Here is a 14,318-nt window from a genome sequence, read left to right as displayed (position 1 = left end):
AATTTTTTAAATTTAGATGTCAAGGGACGTTCGGCAGCAGACAGGCATGTCACGCCTGCTCCGCCACAGAAAGAATTAGTGAAGTGGAAAGATGTGTTGTCTAATCTATGGAAAGGCCCGGATCCAGTGTTAATGAGATCCAGGGGAGCTATTTGTATTTTTCCACAGGACCAGGACAATCCCATCTGGGTGCCCACGCGGCTGACCAGAAAGGTGCAGCAGCCTCTGGAGCAGCATGAAGACGTGCTGGCTACTCCTCCTGACGACAGCATGGATGATCGCGAGGATGGCAGCGGAGCCACGCTGGAGGATCCTGTCAGTGCTTCCCCTGCTGATGCCTGTGACACATAACTCACCAATTTTCCCTCGCTTCTCTTCTACTAATGTTTCCTTGGGCACTGCGTACATGCCGTTGGACACACAGAGTAGTAATCTGGAGGGAAATAGATCCTTCTCCTTAAAGGGGACTTTATGTTTTGTGTGGGGTTAACGGAAGCTGCACGGACTTGGCCCCCCCTGTCCATTGGTGGCTGGGGGTATGGCAGGGAATGCTAGTTTCGCATGGAATCTTAGCGACTCTTTTGAAGGTTCTGTGAGGGTGATTGCGGGAGGGCGAAACGCGACCTTTGCCCCTATACTTGTCTGGGTTTGGCCCCCGTTTATCTGGGTGGTATCCACGGAAAAACCCTCTGGTACACATGTGAACTGTTCCTCTAATACGTGCAATTATACATTGTGTTGGAATGCCATGTCTCACCCCTCTGCCATTGTTACCTACTTGCCTAGATACATTCCTGTTTCTGTTGAAGCTCTTAGCTCTATGACTTTGTTTCGGTCTTGCAGCCACGGACCATGTGGTATTGGCACAGACATTTGCTGCGCTTGAACTGAGACAGTCTGCACAGGTGTGGTTGACCATGCTAAAAGGTTAGCCTAGTTTTGGGTTGCACCCGCTCCTACCCCCAGGTATTTAAGTAGACATGGCCTTTGCACTCTGAGGGGTCTCTCCCATTGCACCAAATAAGGCATGTCTCCTATCCCACAGCCAGCCTTTGCACACCTCCGAGTTGTGCTCATTGCACGAGGATAGGTGGTTGCTGGTGAAAGTGAGGCTCTGCAACCTTGATCGCACGGTCGAAGGACGGTGCTGAACGGTTGCTCAGCTCTCATTAAATTAATAAAACAGGGGGAGATGTGGGGCGCGGTGTCAACGCCATTACAAGTTGGCGCCTGTTTCCGGCTTTGCCTAGAGCAGCAAACAAGTTCAGCGCACGCATAATTGTCGGTTGCCCTGTGGCGCGAGAATGCAAACAAAGGGTCCTGATATGGGCTAATGCTTTGGTGGCTCGACAGTTGAGCGGCCTATCGCAGCTTAGGGGTTGTACTTCTGGGGTATATAGCAGCTTGCACGCTGCCGGGCTGGGTCTTCCGCATCATGTAAGTCTAAAGGGAACCCCATTAAAGCACGGTCAGAAGAACTCCAGTTGCCGCGTCTTCCTTGCTGGCGAGGCGGGCGCGACACTCTTCCTCTGACTAGAATCTCTGTTCTAGTGCCTTTTTCCACTGTTGCCACAAAGAGCAGTTTCATATTAGCAGTTACTTTAACCATTACAAATATATGTTTAAAATATGGGAGGCAGGATGGATGGTGTAATGAAAAGAGAACTCAACTCTAAATCACTTGATTTTTTTCTCCTATATTTGGGGTACTGGGGATATTGTCCATGAATGCAATTTTTAAGCATTATTCTCACTTGTTGTAGATTGAATGTTTGTGTCCCCCCCAAAAATTCATATATTGAAGTCCTAACCCCCAATGTGATAATATTTGGAAATATGGCCTTTATAGAAGTAATTTAGGTTAAATGAGGACATAGGGTGGGACCTTGATCTGATAGGATTAGTGTACTTAAAGAAGAGACATCAGAGAGCTCATTTTTTCTCCAAATGTGCACAAAAATGAGGTCATGTGAGCACACAGGGAGATAGTGGCCACCTACAAGCCAAGAGAGGAGGCCCTAGAATAACATGTACCTTGCTAGCACATCGATCTTGGATTTACCAGCCTCCAGAACTGTGAGAAATAAATTTGTGTTGTTTAAACCATTCAATCTATGATAATTTGTTATGGCAGACTGAGATGACTAATACCTCACTCTTATTCTCCACTCATATGAAATGCATGTGAGAATGGTCTGTAAGTTTAAAGATGTTTTTTCTTAATGGAACAACGTTCAAAAGATACTTCTCCTTAGATTAGAAATACTTAATCTGACACAAGTTTTTCCCAGAACAACTTGCTTTTCATTATTTTCTAGATGCATTTGTGGTCATTCTGTCCATCACCATATTTTTATGTCTCAAATCTGCTAAACACTCCTGATGAGAATATTACTAACACTGGAATTACTCAGAGTTAGTTTCTCAGAAAAAGGTTTCATGTGATTATCTCTTCACTTGAGTGTACAGTCGACCTCTTCTTGGCTGCTTAATGCTTCTCTTTGGCCTATATTCTGTTCATCTGATGCCTTCCTCATTCCTTCAGCTACCATACTATTTTTCTTTCCCACTTGCCTATGTACAATGTCTCCATTTCCTCACTTAACACTCATTCAATTACCAATTTAGTCTGGCTTCTAGTCCCATCCTCCACTGAAACAGCTCTTTCTAAACTCATGAGTGATTTTTCATATTGCTAAACCAAAGAGTAGTTTTTTGGTCTTTCATATGTGACTTTTGAATTGTATTGAGCACTGTTAGTCACTGTCATCTTCTTGAGCCAGTCCTAGCTTGCTTTCCATGATATAAACCTTTCCTATTTGCACCCACACTTCTCTGTGTGTGCTGCTTCTCTGCAGACTCCTCCTTTACTGCTTTCTTTCGGAATGGTAAAGCTTTTCTAAGCTTGTTCCAGGATCTGCTCATCTTTTCACACTGTAGTCTCTACCTAAGCAATATTATTTATGCTTCAGGCTTTTATTTTATTTCTAATTATGGGCACATAATAGTTGTATATCTTTATGGGGTACATGTGATTTAATATAAGCATATAATATGAATTAATTAAATCAGGGTAATTGGAGTATGCATCACCTCAGCATTTATCATTTCTTTAGGTTAGGAGCATTCTAATTCCACTTGTTTAGTTATTTTAAAGATACCCTAACTTATTGTTGACTATAGTCACTTTGTTGTGCTATCTGGATGTGAGGGTGATCTGGCTGCAACATCTGTCACCTCATTGATTGCCAGGGTTGATTTGGCTGATCTGGATGGCTAGGTGGGTATTCCCTTCCTCCCTCACTGCTCCATGTGCATCCCTCCCAAAGTTGTGCTCTTGGTCAAGGAGGTCGACCTTCCCCTATAGAGAATGACCATTCTTCTGTCAAGGGTATACGAGTAGCTGTGATCCCCTGTTAGAAGCTCCAAACAAGGTCTCAAATACTATTCATTCTAACTATCTACCCATATTGTTGTACTCATTAATCATCTCACTTTATGCCTCCCTCCTATCCTTCCCAGTCTCTGGTAACTATCATTCTACTATCTGTCTCCATGAGATCAATTGTTTTTAATAGTTAGCTCTCACATATGAGCAAGAACAAGTAGGTTTGTTTTTCTGTGCTTGGCTTATTTTACTTATATAATGTTCTCCAATTCCATCCATCCATGTTGTTGCAAATGGCAGGATTTTATTTTTTGTCCATGTTGTATTTCATTGTGTATAGGTACCACAATTTCTTTATCCATTCATCTGCTGATGGACACTTAGGTTGATTCCATATCTTGGCTTTTGTGAATAATGCTGTGCTGCAATAAACGTAGGAGTGTAGGTATCATTCTGCATTCCTATGAGTGCATACTGACTTCCTGTCCTTTGGATATATACCCAGCAGTGGGATTGCTGAGTCACATGGTAGTTCTATTTTCAGTTTTTTGAGGAACCTCTATGAGGTTTTCCATAGTGGTTGCACTAATTTACATTCCCACCATCAGTGTACAAGGGTTCCCTTTTCTCCACATCTTTGTCAGCATTTATTATTGCCTGTCTTTTTGATAAGATATTTTAACTAGGGTGTGATGATATCCCATTGTAGCTTTTATTTTCATTTCTCAGATGACTAATGATGAGTATTTTGTCATATAACTGTTGGCCAATCATATGTCTTCCTTTGGGAATGTCTATTCATATCCTTTGCCCATTTTTTAATCAGATTATTTGAATTTTTCCTATGAATCGTTAGAGTTCCTTATCTAGTTATTAATTCCTTGTCATATGGGTAGTTTGCAAATATTTTCTTCCATTCTGTGGGTTGTCTCTTCAGTTTGTTTATTATCTCCTTTGCTGTGTGCAGAAGACTTCTAGCTTGATATCCCATTTGTCCAATTTTGCTTTGGTTCCCTGTGCTTTGGGAGTTATTACTCAAGAAGTCCTTACTGAGACCAATGTCCTAAAACATTTACTCAGTGTTTTCTTTTAGTAGTTTTATAGATTCACATCTTATGTTTAACTCTGTATTTGGATTTTTTTGTATATGGCAGGTGATAAGGGTGGAATTTCATTCTTCTGCATATGGATATCCAGTTTCTCAGCACCATTGAAAAGACTTTCCTTTCCCCACTGTATGTATTTGGCACCTTTGTTGAAGATAAGTTCACTATAGATATGTGGGTTTATTTTTGGATTCTCTTTTCTATTACATCGGTCTATGAGTCTTTTTGGTTTTTTTATGCCAGTACCATGCTGTTTTGGCTATTACAGCTCTGTAGCATAACTTGAAGTCAGGTAATGTGATTCCTCCAGTTTTATCCTTTTTCCTCATGGTGGCTTTGGGTATTCTGAATCTTTTGTGGTTCCATGTAAATTTTAGGACTTTTTTTTTTGTATTTCTGTGAAGAATGTCATTAGTATTTTGATGGGGATTGCATTGAATCTGTAGATTGCCTTGGGTAGTATGAACACTTTAACAATATTGATTCTTCCAATCCATGATTAAGGAATATCTTTCCATTTTTTTGTGTGTCCTCTTCAATTTCTTTCATCAATATTTTATAGTTTTCATTATTTTCACTTCTTTGGTTAAGTTTATTCCTATGTATTTTATTTATAGTTATTGTAAGTGGGATTACTTTCTTGGTTTCTTTTTCAGATTGTTTTCTGTTGTCATACAGAAATGATACTGATTTTTGTATGTTGATTTGTATCCTACAATTTTACTGAATTTCTTTAGCAGTTCTAATAGTGTTTTTGTATGGAGTCTTTAGGTTTCTCTATATATGATCATATTTTATGCAAACAAGGATAATCTGACTTCTTCCTTTCCAAGTTGTATGCTCTTTATTTCTTTCTCTCGTCTGATTGCTCTAGCTAGGAATTCCAGTACTGTGTTGAATGAGAGTAGGCATCCTTGTCCTGTTCTAGATTTTAGAAGGAATGCTTTCAGTTTTCACTCACTCATTTTGATACTAGCTGTGGGTCTGTCACTCATGGCTTTTATCATGTTGAGGGTAAGTTCCTTCTGTACTGTACTCAGTTCTTCAAGAGTTTTTATCATGAAGTGATGTTGAATTTTATCAAATGCTTTTTCTGCATCAATTGAAATGATTATATGTTTTTTCTTCTTCTGTTGATATGATGTATCACATTGATTTGAGTATGTTGACCCATCCTTACATCTAAGGGATAAATCCCACTTGATTATGATGAACAATCTTTTTAATGTATTGTTGGATTCAGCTTGCTAGTATTGAGGAATCTTACATCTATGTTCACCAGAAATATTGGCCTATAGTTTTTTGTTTGTTTGTTTGTTTGTTTTTTGTCTTTGTTTGGTTTTGGTATCAGGGTAATACAGTCCTCATTGAATGAGTTTGGGAATATTCCCTCCTCTTTGGTGTTTTGGCATAGTTCAAGTAGGATTGGTATTAATTCTTCTTTGAGAGGTTGGTAGAATTTAGCAGTGTAGCCATTAAGTCCTAGGCTTTTCTTTGATGGGAGACTTTTTATTACTGCTTCTATTTCATTACTCATTGGTTTATTCAGGTTTTGGATTTCTTCAGTTTTTGTTTCAGTTTCGTAGGTTGTATATGTCTAGGAATTTATCCATTTATTTTAGGTTTTTCAATTTATTGGCATAGCCCATAGGAGCATATTGTTTAATTTCCATGTGTTTGTATAATTCCCAATGTTTCTCTTGTTATTGATTTCTAGTTTTATTTCATCGTGTTCAGAGAAAATACTTGGTATCATTTCAATTTTTTTGAATTAAGACTTGTTTTGTGGTCTAAGAGAAGGTCCACCTTGAGAATTACCATGAGCTGAAGAGAATAATGTGTATTCTGCATCTCTTGGATGAAACGTTTTATAAATATCTACTTGCCCCATTTAGTCTACATTGCATGTTAAGTCCAATGTTTCTTTTATGATTTTCTTTCTGGATGATCTGTCAAATGCTGAAAGTGGAGTGCTGAGGTCTCCAATGATTGTATTGGATCTCCCTCTCTCATTAGGTGTGATGTATTTGCTTATATATCTGGTTGCTCTAGTGTTGGATACAAATATATTTAAAATTGTTATATCATCTTGCTGAATTGACCCTTTTATCATTATGTAATGACCTTTTAAAATCTCTTTTTACAGGTTTTGACTTGAAATCTATTTTATCTGCTAGAAGTATAGCTAATTCTGTTCTTTTTTGGTTTCCATTTGCATGGAATATCTTTATCTATACCTTAATTTCAGTCTGTCTATGTGTGTCTTTATAGGTGAAGTACATTTCTTGCAGACAACATATACATAGCTCTTCTGTTTTTATCCATTCAGCTTTTCCACCTTTTGATCAATGAGATTAGTCTGTTCACATTCAATGTTATTATTGGTAGGTAAGGGCTTACTACTGCCATGTTAATTTGATTTCTGCTTTTTTTTTTCAGCATATTATGGGGGTACAGATTTTAAGGTTTCAATAAATGCCCATTTCCCCCCCTCCCCCCAAAAGTCTGAGTCTCCAGCATGACCATCCCCCAGATGGTGCACATCTCACTCATTATGTATGTATATACCCGCCCCCCTCCCACCTGCCCAATACCCTATTACTGTAGTACCTATGTGTCCACTTAGGTGCTACTCAGTTAATACCAGTTTGCTGGAGAATATATCTGGTGCTTGTTTTTCCATTCTTGGGATACTTCACTTAGTAGTATGGGTTCCAGCTCTAACCAGGAAAATATAAGATGTGCTATATCACCGTTGTTTCTTAGAGCTGAATAGTACTCCATGGTATACATATACCACATTTTATTAATCCATTCTTGGATTGATGGGCACTTGGGCTGTTTCCACAGCCTTGCAATTATGAATTGTGCTGCTATAAACATTTGAATGCAGGTGTCTTTTTTGTAGTGTCATTGGATCATTTGGGTAGATGCCCAGCAATGGGATTGCTGGATCAAATGGTAGATTCACTTGTATCGCTTTAAGGTATCTCCATATTGCTTTCCACAGAGGTTGAACTAGTTTGCAGTCCCGCCAGCAGTGTAGGAGTGTTCCTCTCTCTCCACATCCACGCCAGCATTTATTGTTTGGAGATTTTTTGATAAAGGCCATTCTCACTGGGGTTAAGAAATATCTCATTGTGGTTTTGATTTGCATTTCCCTGATGATTAGAGATGTTGAGCATTTCTTCATATGTTTGTTGGCCATTCTTCTGTCTTCTTTAGAAAAGTTTCTGTTCAAGGCCTTTTCCCACTTTTTAATGGGGTTATTTGATTTTTTCTTCCTGATTTTTGTGAGTTCTAAGTATATTCTAGTTGTCAGTCCCTTATCGGATGCATAGGATGCAAAAATTTTCTCCCATTCTGTAGGTTGTCTGTTTACTTTTATGACTATTTCTTTGGCTGTGCAGAAGCTTTGTAGTTTGATCATGTCCCATTTATTTATTTTTGTTGCTGCTGTGATTGCCTTTGGGGATTCTTCATAAACTCTTTGCCCAGGCCGATGTCTAGGAGAGTGTTTCCAACTTTTTCCTCTAAAGTTCTAATAGTTTCATACCTTAGGTTTAAGTCTGTCATCCAGTGTGAGTTGGTTTTTGTGAGAGGTGAAAGGTGTGGGTCCTGATTTAGCCTTCTACAGGTGGCTATCCAGTTTTCCCAGCACCATTTATTGAAGAGGGATTCTTTTCCCCAGCGTATGTTTTTGTCTGCTTTGTCAAAGATGAGATGGCTATATGAGGATGGTTTTATATCAGGATTCTCGCATCTGTTCCACTGGTCCATATTCCTATTTTTGTGCCAATACTATATTGATTTAATTACTACAGCTTTGTAGTATAGTTTGATATCTGGCATATTAATGCCTCCCATTTTGTTTTTGTTGCCTAGAATTGCTCTTGATATTCGGGGTCTTCTTTGGTTCCATACGAAGCTTAAAATTATTTTTTCTATATCTGTGAAGAATGCTGATGGGATTTTAATAGGTATTGCATTGAATCTGTAGATCAGTTTGGGTAGTATAGACATTTTGATGATATTGAGTCTGCCGATCCACGAGCATGGTATGGATTTCCATCTGTTTACATTCTCTGCTATTTCCTTCCTCAGTGTTTCATAGTTCTCCCTGTAGAGGTCTTTTACGTCCTTGTTTAAGTATATTCCTAGGTACTTTAATTTCTTTGTTGCTATTGTGAAGGGAATTGAGTCTTTGATTTGGTTCTCAATTAGATTGTTGTTGGCGTATATGAATGCCTCTGATTTCTGTGTATTGATTTTGTATCCTGAGACTTTACTAAATTCATTGATCAGTTCCAGGAGTTTCTTGGTTGAATCTTTGGGGTTTTCTAGATACAATATCATATCATCAGCAAACAATGAAAGTTTGATCTCTTCTGCCCCTATTTGGATACCTTTGATTCCATTTTCCTGTCTGATTGCTGTAGCCAAGACTTCCAGCACTATGTTGAACAGAAGTGGAGATAGTGGGCAGCCTTGTCGGGTTCCAGTTCTAAGTGGGAATGATTTCAATTTTTCCCCATTCAGTATGATGTTGGCTATGGGTCTGTCATATATGGCTTGTATCATTTTTAGGTATGTCCCTTCTATGCCTATTTTCTTAAGTGTTCGTATCATGAAAGGGTGTTGAATTTTGTCAAAAGCTTTTTCTGCATCTATTGAAAGAATCATGTGGTCTTTGTTTTTGCTTCTGTTTATGTGGTGAATTGCATTTATAGATTTACGTATGTTGAACCATCCCTGCATCCCTGGGATGAAGCCCACTTGGTCGTGGTGGATTATTTTTTTGATAAGTGTCTGTATTCGGTTAGCTAAGATTTTGTTGAAAATTTTTGCATCTATATTCATTAGGGATATTGGTCTGTAGTTTTCTTTTTTTGTTGCATCCTTTCCTGGTTTTGGTATCAGAGTAATATTCGCTTCATAAAAGGTGTCGGGAGGTTTCCGTTCTTCTCGATGTTGTGGAATAGTTTCTGCAAGATAGGTACTAGTTCTTCTTTGTAAGTGTGGTAAAATTCAGGTGTGAAGGCACTCTGGGTCCCAGAGTTCAAACTGTATCCCCACCTGGGAGAGGATTTCCGGTCCCAATTCACCCACAGGGAGCCCAAGCTTGGTCTATGTCTCTCAGCCTCTGAGTCGGCACCGTTCTCCTGGGAACACGGTGCCAGCAGCACCTGGGAGGGCGGGCGGGTAGGGAGCTCACAGTCTGAGTTCCCCTGAGTCAGGTGTAGGGTCCCACAGGGGAAGGTCCCGTTCCCTGGAGGTGCCTCCGGCTGGTGGCTGTATTGTCTCTCTGGGCAGCCGCGGGTAGGGTCGGCGGAGGGGAGGATGAGGCAATATGGCGCCTGCCGCGTGGCTCGGGTCTGTGCCCATGGAGGTGCCCCGAGGAAGTTGGGAACCTGGTGCCACGTCTGCTAGAGGCTCACCGCTGGCTGGCGGCGGCGGTCTCTGGGCTGGTGTCCGCAGGTCTCTCCACCCGCTGGGGAGCCCACTAGCAGTCCCGAATGCAGGGGAGGGGAAACAGCAAATCCACCTACCCTTGCTGCTGGTCTCCGGGCTGCTCCGGTGGTCTCAGCCTCCAGTTCTCCTCCGCAGACTCCTCCCGTGGAGTCTCCTGGGGTCTCAGGTACCCCTCCTTCCGGCCCTCGTCCGCTGTATGCTCGTCTTCTTTTTTTTTTTTTTTTTTTTTGGATCCTGGTTTTTTTAATTTATTTTTCTAAAAGACAGCCATTTATGAGATAATTGGGGAGAAAAGATCTTATGAGTTGTCTTGAACTTACATTTCTCTCTTTTTTTTTTTTTATTTTGGCATATTATGGGGGTACAGATTTTAAGGTTTCAATAAATGCCCATTCCCCCCCTCCCCCCAAAAGTCTGAGTCTCCATCATGACCATCCCCCAGATGGTGCACATCTCACTCACTATGTATGTATATACCCGCCCCCCTCCCCCCTCCCACCTGCCCAATACCCTATTACTGTAGCACCTATGTGTCTACTTAGGTGCTACTCAGTTAATACCAGTTTGCTGGAGAATATATCTGGTGCTTGTTTTTCCATTCTTGGGATACTTCACTTAGTAGTATGGGTTCCAGCTCTAACCAGGAAAATATAAGGTGTGCTATATCACCATTGTTTCTTAGAGCTGAATAGTACTCCATGGTGTACATATACCACATTTTATTAATCCATTCTTTGATTGATGGGCACTTGGGCTGTTTCCACAGCCTTGCAATTATGAATTGTGCTGCTATAAACATTCGAGTGCAGGTGTCTTTTTTGTAGAGTGTCACTGGATCATTTGGGTAGATGCCCAGCAATGGGATTGCTGGATCAAATGGTAGATTCACTTGGATCGCTTTAAGGTATCTCCATATTGCTTTCCACAGAGGTTGAACTAGTTTGCAGTCCCGCCAGCAGTGTAGGAGTGTTCCTCTCTCTCCGCAACCACGCCAGCATTTATTGTTTGGAGATTTTTTGATAAAGGCCATTCTCACTGGGGTTAAGTCATATCTCATTGTGGTTTTGATTTGCATTTCCCTGATGATTAGAGATGTTGAGCATTTCTTCATATGTTTGTTGGCCATTCTTCTGTCTTCTTTAGAAAAATTTCTGTTCAAGTCCTTTGCCCACTTTTTAATGGGGTTATTTGATTTTTTCTTCCTAATTTTCGTGAGTTCTAAGTATATTCTAGTTATCAGTCCCTTATCGGATGCATAGGATGCAAAAATTTTCTCCCATTCTGTAGGCAGTCTGTTTACTTTCATGACTATTTCTTTGGCTGTGCAGAAGCTTTGTAGTTTGATCATGTCCCATTTATTTATTTTTGTTGCTGCTGTGATTGCCTTTGGGGACTTCTTCATAAACTCTTTGCCCAGGCCGATGTCTAGGAGAGTGTTTCCAACTTTTTCCTCTAGAGTTCTAATAGTTTCATATCTTAGGTTTAAGTCTGTTATCCAGCGTGAGTTGGTTTTTGTGAGAGGTGAAAGGTGTGGGTCCTGTTTTAGCCTTCTACAGGTGGCTATCCAGTTTTCCCAGCACCATTTATTGAAGAGGGATTCTTTTCCCCAGCGTATGTTTTTGTCTGCTTTGTCAAAGATGAGATGGCTATATGAGGATGGTTTTATATCAGTATTCTCGCATCTGTTCCACTGGTCAATATTCCTGTTTTTGTGCGAATACCATATTGTTTTAATTACTACAGCTTTGTAGTATAGTTTGATATCTGGCATATTAATGCCTCCCATTTTGTTTTTGTTGCCTAGAATTGCTCTTGATATTCGGGGTCTTCTTTGGTTCCATACGAAGCTTAAAATTATTTTTTCTATATCTGTGAAGAATGCTGATGGGATTTTAATAGGTATTGCATTGAATCTGTAGATCAGTTTGGGTAGTATAGACATTTTGATGATATTGAGTCTGCCGATCCACGAGCATGGTATGAATTTCCATCTGTTTACATCCTCTGCTATTTCCTTCCTCAGTGTTTCATAGTTCTCCCTGTAGAGGTCTTTTACCTCTTTGGTTAAATATATTCCTAGGTACTTTAATTTCTTTGTTGCTATTGTGAAGGGAATTGAGTCTTTGATTTGGTTCTCAATTAGATTGTTGTTGGCGTATATGAATGCCTCTGATTTCTGTGTATTGATTTTGTATCCTGAGACTTTACTAAATTCATTGATCAGTTTCAGGAGTTTCTTGGTTGAATCCTTGGGGTTTTCTAGATACAATATCATATCATCAGCAAACAGTGAAAGTTTGATCTCTTCTGCCCCTATTTGGATACCTTTGATTCCATTTTCCTGTCTGATTGCTGTAGCCAAGACTTCCAGCACTATGTTGAACAGCCTTGTCGGGTTCCAGTTCTAAGTGGGAATGATTTCAATTTTTCCCCATTCAGTATGATGTTGGCTATGGGTCTGTCATATATGGCTTGTATCATTTTTAGGTATGTCCCTTCTATGCCTATTTTCTTAATTGTTCATATCATGAAAGGGTGTTGAATTTTGTCAAAAGCTTTTTCTGCATCTATTGAAAGGATCATGTGGTCTTTGTTTTTGCTTCTGTTTATGTGGTGAATTGCATTTATAGATTTACGTATGTTGAACCATCCCTGCATCCCTGGGATGAAGCCCACTTGGTCGTGGTGGATTATTTTTTTGATAAGCGTCTGTATTCGGTTAGCTAAGATTTTGTTGAAAATTTTTGCATCTATATTCATTAGGGATATTGGTCTGTAGTTTTCTTTTTTTGTTGCATCCTTTCCTGGTTTTGGTATCAGAGTAATATTCGCTTCATAAAAGGTGTCGGGGAGGTTTCCGTTCTTCTCGATGTTGTGGAATAGTTTCTGCAAGATAGGTACTAGTTCTTCTTTGTGAGTATGGTAAAATTCAGGTGTGAAGCCATCTGGACCGGGACTTTTCTTTTTAGGGAGATTTTTAATTGCTGTTTCTATTTCAGCTGTTCAGATTGGTCTGTTCAGGGAATCTATTTCTTCCTGGTTGAGCCTAGGGAGGCTGTGTGTTTCTAGAAATTTGTCCATTTCCTCCACATTTTCCAGTTTGTGTGCATAAAGATTTTTGTAGTATTCATAAATTGTATCTTGTATCTCTTTGGGATCAGTTGTGATATCTCCTTTTTTATTCCTGATGGAGCTTATTAGAGATTTCTCTTTTCTGCTTTTCGTTAGCTTAGCCAAAGCGTGTCAATCTTGTTTATTTTTTCAAAGAACCAACTTTTTGTTTTATTAATCTCCTGAATAGCTTTCCTGTTTTCAATTTCGTTTAGTTCTGATTTGATCTTGTTGATTTCACTTCTTCTGCTGGGTTTGGGGTTGGTCTGTTCTTCTTTTTCCAGCTCTTTGAGTCGTTTCATTAGATTGTCTATTTGTGATCTTCTTGCCTTTTGGTTATAGGCATTTATGGAGATAAACTTTCCTCTCAGAACTGCTTTAGCTGTGTCCCAGAGGAGTTGATAACTTGTCTCTCCATTGTCGTTTTCTTCATAGAAGTTTTTTATTTCCGTCTTGATTTCTTCATTTACGAAGTAATCATTTAGTAGGAGGTTGTTTAATTTCCACGTTTTTGTGTAGAAATGTGAGTTTCTGTTAGGGTTGATTTCTAGTTTTATTCCACTGTGATCTGAGAAGGTACATGGTATGATTTCTATTTTTTTAAATTTCTTGAGATTTTCTTTGTGTCCTAGGATATGGTCAATCTTAGAGAATGTCCCGTGAGCTGATGAGAAGAACGTATATTCAGTGGATTTTGGGTAGAATGTTCTGTAGATGTCTGTCAGACCCAATTGTTCTAGAGTTTTGTTTAAGTCCATTATTTCTTTATTAATTTTCTGTTTGGAGGATCTGTCTTGTGCCGTCAGTGGGGTGTTGAAATCCCCGGCAATTATGGAGTTGCTATTAATCCATTTGCTTAGCTCCAGTAAGGTTTGCTTTATGAATCTGGGTGCACCTAAGTTGGGTGCATATATATTTAATATTGTTATCTCTTCTTGTTGGACTGTGCCCTTCACCATTATATAATGACCCTCTTTGTCTTTTACTACTTTTGTTGGTTTAAAAACTAAATCATCTGAAATTAGAACTGCCACACCAGCCTTCTTTTGGCTTCTATTTGCTTGGAATATTGATCTCCACCCTTTTATTTTTAGTCTATGTGCATCCTTGCAGGTTAAATGTGTTTCCTGAAGACAGCATATACTTGGCCTGTATTTTCTTATCCATTCAGCCAGCCTATGTCTCTTGAGTGGAGAGTTTAAGCCATTCACATTTATTGAGAGAACTGATAGGTAAGGTAG

The sequence above is a fragment of the Microcebus murinus genome, chromosome 11, assembly GCF_040939455.1.
Source record: "Microcebus murinus isolate Inina chromosome 11, M.murinus_Inina_mat1.0, whole genome shotgun sequence".
In the NCBI taxonomy this organism is placed as follows: Eukaryota; Metazoa; Chordata; class Mammalia; order Primates; family Cheirogaleidae; genus Microcebus; species Microcebus murinus.
The sequence above is the reverse complement of the archived record's forward strand: the minus strand, read 5'-3'. Positions refer to the sequence as shown.